General features: G+C 41.5%; 1 protein-coding gene across 3 annotated transcripts in view; it reads left to right on the top strand.

The window, feature by feature from the left end:
- The window catches only part of EFR3B (EFR3 homolog B), a 59,050-nt gene that overhangs the window by 33,233 nt on the left and 19,817 nt on the right, over nt 1-6,000 (top strand). The gene's annotated exons all lie outside the window — the stretch shown is intronic.

The following is a 6,000-nucleotide window of genomic DNA, read 5'->3' as shown; positions in this document are numbered from 1 at the left end:
CAAATACTTTGGCCACCTAATGAGAAGGAAGGACTCACTGGAGAAGAGCCTAATGCTGGGAAAGATTGAGGGCAATAGAAGAAGGGGACGACAGAGAATGAGGTGGCTGGATGGAGTCACTGAAGCAGTAGGCGTGAACTTAAATGGACTCCAGAAGATGGTAGAGGACAGGAAGACCTGGAGGAACGTTGTCCATGGGTCAGACACGACTTCGCATCTAACAACAACAACAAACTTGGGGAAGACCTTGGTAAACTTTTGTCAATCTAAGTAGATATTTCTGGGTTAAATGAGCCCAGGATGAACTGTGTCTAAGTTCACATCACATTTGCTTAGTACAAGGTTTCTGCTCAAACTTTCTGCAAGACAAGAACCATTCCTTGAAATTTGTATCAAAAGGCACATGGAACTCTGCTGCCATTATAATGAATAGACATTTAAACAGTATTAGAGCAGTTAGCTTGATCTGGAAGCAAGAGTTCAATGCAAATGTTCTTATTGCCTTCCAAGATAAAACTCCCGGGAGAATCTATGGCACAAATGATGTCACCAATAATATTTAGTTGAGTTTTACTCTAAAAAGGAATAGCAAGTTCTCTATTTTTTTCCCAGATTTTTCACCCTTAGATAATTCAGAACTGTGCTAATTATGGGAAACTTTGGGCCCAATCCACTGGCCTTGAGATTGGTGGGGAGGATAAGGAGCTACCCCTTCTCTTTTCCCTTCTAATAGGGTCTTTGTATGGAACATATATGATTCTCTGTGCCATGTTTTGCATTCCTCATACTAAAGCAGCAATTTGATGCTGTTTTGGTGCAAAAATGGTGTGTCTCCCATTGTACAGGGAAAGTATTCTTTTGGACTTGGCAGTGAGAGCCCTGAACTAATTTCAATGCGGCTTTAAGCTTGGTTTTTAATCCATACAAGCAAGATCAATTTTGCCAATAGCATATTGTCTTTGTATGACAGTCCCAGCTTCTGTTGTCAGTCATGTGTAGTGTACTTTATAAGTAGAAAGATTACTTTATGAAGCTGCTTACAGCCCCCCTTCATCCTTGCCTCATGGGAAAGCTAAGGTAGGGTAAATTTGTGGCCTTCCAAATGTTGCAGAACTGCATTTACTGTCACCCCAGCAAATGTTAGAGATGAAACAACAGCAGCAATATTTGGTGGACCGTATGTGGCCGTCCATATTTGCTTTTAAGGTTAGGTACTAGAAAAGATTTGGAAGCTAAGCCTGGTACTTACTAAACCATAATGCCTGGATTCCCTGATCTTTGCTGTATGGAAATAGCAATAGCACTTAGACTTTACAACACTCTCTAAGTGGTTTACCGAGTCAGCGTTTTGTTCCCAACAATCTGGCTCCTCGTTTTACTGACCTTGGAAGGATGGAAGGCTGAGTCAATAATGGAGCAACTTCCTTAGTAGTGAGGGGAAAGCCCCCTGCGCTCGCCGATATCGGTGCTCTGTTGGTTCTAACACCGAGCAGATTAAAAACTATTCTAAGGCTGCTCCGTAGCTCCCACTAAGTCCTAAGTAATAAATGTGATGTGTATCCTCACATTAAAATCTAGAAGGAAAGCAGAAGATAATACTTGTTTACGCTTCACTTTTATGCTCTGCACAGCCAGCAGAGGTCACAAGAGACTTGGGAATCCCTGAACACCTGCCAGAGAGAGAGAGAGAGAAAGAAAGAGAAGGAAAAGAAGAAACTGTTCCAATTATTTCCTGAAGTTTGGGGATTGTAAGCAAGCAGTCCTCCGGGGAGGGGGAGGTTTTGAAGCTGTCTCATGGGGAATAAACCTTGAATATTCTTCAGGTTAAGCATGCATTCTATGACTCCTGCCCAAGAGTCTGATCTAACTTGTCTCAACCAGCTCTTTATAGTTTTATAGCTAGTCCATCAGACTTGACTCATTGAAAGAGAGTGCAGGAAGGTCTGGAACCATTCCAGAAGTGGTCCCAGTCTCTTATTTTTCACACTTAGTTTCCTTCACTCTATCTTCTTCCTTCAAAGTGCACACATTTGCATATATGTGTATATACATGCATGCTCGTACATTAAACCATTGAGCGGTGTGTTTTTTAATAAAGTGCTTTGCTAAAAGAGCATTTTATTGTTGAAAGGTTGATTGGCTTAATTTTTCTGCTGCATCTTTATTGCTGAACCAAGATAGTTCAAGAAAAGGGCCATTAAAAAAATGAAGAGCCTGGCAATCTAAATTAGTCCAAAGATCCAGCATATGTGTGGTTCTCCACTGTTGATCCAGCATTACATTCATATAGTGGCCAANTAGGATTAGTTTGTGAGCCAGTACGTTCTTGGTCAGTCAATGGCTACGCTCGCGTCAAGACTGGAAAATGGAACCAGGACGGGGCGTGACAACTTTGGCTGACTTGATCTGATTGGGCAGGAATACAGTCTCCACCCATTCTGTGGATCCTCCATCTCCGTGCTGAGAAAAGGCGTTCAGGTAAGACAACGCCCCATTTAATTCCCATTAGCCCCAGACAAGATGACCTTTAAGTCGTGATTGAGAAATCCTGAATTAGAGTCATGTTTGCAATCCCTTTGTGTTACGGGAACTGTTTTATTAGATTTGCCTCTGTTTAGTTTCTTTAAAAAAAATTAACTCAGCCCTTTTCCTCCTCCTTGATTGCTCACACACAGTAATAATTAGCAATAAAAAACAGTTTCAACAAGCAGCCTGTGCCTTCAGAAATAAATTCCATATTAAAATAATGAAAAACCATGATGAGCTATTTAAAGTCCCAAAGGGACTATTCTAGTCCTACAGTGGGTGAGGGATTGTTATTTGGATGCATGCTGTGTTTTTGCATGGTTCACAGTTCAGTATAATCTCTTGAGATTGTTTTAGGGCTAACTGGAGTTTCTAAAGCAGTGTTTCTCAACCTTAGCTATTTTAAGATATGTGGACTTCATCCCCCAGAATTCCCCAGCCAGCATCTCTAGTTAGAAGGATTTGGAGAAGGATAACTTGGGGAAGAAACTCAACATTAAGAAAACCAAAATCATGGCATCCGGCCCTCTCAATTCCTGGCAAATAGATGGGGAAGAAATGGAGGTAGTGACAGATTTTATTTTCCTGGGCTCCAAGATCACCGCAGATGGGGACTGCAGCCAAGAAATTAAAAGACGCTTGCTCCTGGGGAGGAAAGCTATGGCAAATCTAGATAGCATACTAAAAAGCAGAGACATCACCCTGCCAACAAAAGTGCATATAGTCAAGGCCATGGTTTTCCCAGTTGCAATGTATGGCTGTGAAAGTTGGACCATAAGAAAGGCTGAGCAACAAAGAATTGAGGCCTTTGAACTATGGTGCTGGAGAAGACTCCTGCGAGTCCCTTGGACTGCAAGGCGGTCAAACCGGTCAGTCCTAGAAGAGATCAACCCCGACTGCTCTTTAGAAGGCCAGATCCTGAAGTTGAAACTCAAATACTTTGGCCACCTAATGAGAAGGAAGGACTCACTTGAAAAGGGACTAATGCTGGGAAAGATTGAGGGCAATAGAAGGGATGACAGAGAATGAGGTGGCTAGATGGAGTCACTGAAGCAGTAGGCGTGAGCTTAAATGAACTCCAGAAGATGGTAGAGGACAGGAAGACCTGGAGGAACGTTGTCCATGGGGTCACGATGGGTCGGACACGACTTTGCATCTAACAACAACAACAAACTTGGGGAAGACCTTGGTAAACAAGCAGCCTACTCAATCCAAGTAGATATTTCTGGGTTAAATGAGCCCAGGATGAACTGTGTCTAAGTTCACATCACATTTGCTTAGTACAAGGTTTCTGCTAAAACTTTCTGCAAGACAAGAACCATTCCTTGAAATTTGTATCAAAAGGCACATGGAACTCTGCTGCCATTATAATGAATAGACATTTAAACAGTATTAGAGCAGTTAGCTTGATCTGGAAGCAAGAGTTCAATGTGAATGTTCTTATTGCCTTCCAAGATAAAACTCCCGGGAGAATCTATGGCACAAATGATGTCACCAATAATACCTAGTTGAGTTTTACTCTAAAAAGGAATAGCAAGTTCTCTATTTTTTCCCAGATTTTTCACCCTTAGATAATTCAGAACTGTGCTAATTATGGGAAACTTTGGGCCCAATCCACTGGCCTTGAGATTGGTGGGGAGGATAAGGAGCTACCCCTTCTCTTTTCCCTTCTAATAGGGTCTTTGTATGGAACATATATGATTCTCTGTGCCATGTTTTGCATGCCTCATACTAAAGCAGCAATTTGATGCTGTTTTGGTGCAAAAATGGTGTGTCTCCCATTGTACAGGGAAAGTATTCTTTTGGACTTGGCAGTGAGAGCCCTGAACTAATTTCAATGCGGCGTTAAACTTGGTTTTTAATCCATACAAGCAAGATCAATTTTGCCAATAGCATATTGTCTTTGTATGACAGTCCCAGCTTCTGTTGTCAGTCATGTGTAGTGTACTTTATAAGTAGAAAGATTACTTTATGAAGCTGCTTACAGCCCCCCTTCATCCTTGCCTCATGGGAAAGCTAAGGTAGGGTAAATTTCTGGCCTTCCAAATGTTGCAGAACTGCATTTACTGTCACCCCAGCAAATGTTAGAGATGAAATAACAGTAGCAATATTTGGTGGACCATACGTGGCCGTCCATATTTGCTTTTAAGGTTAGGTACTAGAAAAGATTTGGAAGCTAAGCCTGGTACTTACTAAACCATAATGCCTGGATTCCCTGATCTTTGCTGTATGGAAATAGCAATAGCACTTAGACTTTACAACACTCTCTAAGTGGTTTACCGAGTCAGCGTTTTGTTCCCAACAATCTGGCTCCTCGTTTTACCGACCTTGGAAGGATGGAAGGCTGAGTCAATAATGGAGCAACTTCCTTAGTAGTGAGGGGAAAGCCCCCTGCGCTCGCCGATATCGGTGCTCTTGAAAGTCTGTTGGTTCTAACACCGAGCAGATTAAAAACTATTCTAAGGCTGCTCCGTAGCTCCCACTAAGTCCTAAGTAATAAATGTGATGTGTATCCTCACATTAAAATCTAGAAGGAAAGCAGAAGATAATACTTGTTTACGCTTCACTTTTATGCTCTGCACAGCCAGCAGAGGTCACAAGAGACTTGGGAATCCCTGAACACCTGCCAGAGAGAGAGAGAGAGAAAGAAAGAGAAGGAAAAGAAGAAACTGTTCCAATTATTTCCTGAAGTTTGGGGATTGTAAGCAAGCAGTCCCCCGGGGAGGGGGAGGTTTTGAAGCTGTCTCATGGGGAATAAACCTTGAATATTCTTCAGGTTAAGCATGCATTCTATGACTCCTGCCCAAGAGTCTGATCTAACTTGTCTCAACCAGCTCTTTATAGTTTTATATCTAGTTCATCAGACTTGACTCATTGAAAGAGAGTGCAGGAAGGTCTGGAACCATTCCAGAAGTGGTCCCAGTCTCTTATTTTTCACACTTAGTTTCCTTCACTCTATCTTCTTCCTTCAAAGTGCACACATTTGCATATATGTGTATATACATGCATGCTCGTACATTAAACCATTGAGCGGTGTGTTTTTTAATAAACTGCTTTGCTAAAAGAGCATTTTATTGTTGAAAGGTTGATTGGCTTAATTTTTCTGCTGCATCTTTATTGCTGAACCAAGATAGTTCAAGAAAAGGGCCATTAAAAAAATGAAGAGCCTGGCAATCTAAATTAGTCCAAAGATCCAGCATATGTGTGGTTCTCCACTGTTGATCCAGCATTACATTCATATAGTGGCCAAGCAAGATTTGAAAGTAGTATCTCCATAGCAACTTATACAGCAACTCATAGCAGGACGTGATCTCTCTTACTTGGGAATCTGGTTTGTGGCTTCTCATTCTGATAGCATAAGGAGGGGTTTTTTTTCCTGGCATTAAGAAAATCTTGGTTAAAATCTATACTTTCTTGCCGGTGATTTTTTTTTTTTTTTTTTTTTTGTCCTTTCTATATTGGGTTCCCACACCA

Source organism: Protobothrops mucrosquamatus, unplaced genomic scaffold, assembly GCF_001527695.2.
Source record: "Protobothrops mucrosquamatus isolate PMUCROS unplaced genomic scaffold, P.Mucros_1.0 scaffold1038, whole genome shotgun sequence".
NCBI lineage: Eukaryota > Metazoa > Chordata > Lepidosauria > Squamata > Viperidae > Protobothrops > Protobothrops mucrosquamatus.
This window is presented reverse-complemented; position numbering and strand designations above follow the sequence as displayed.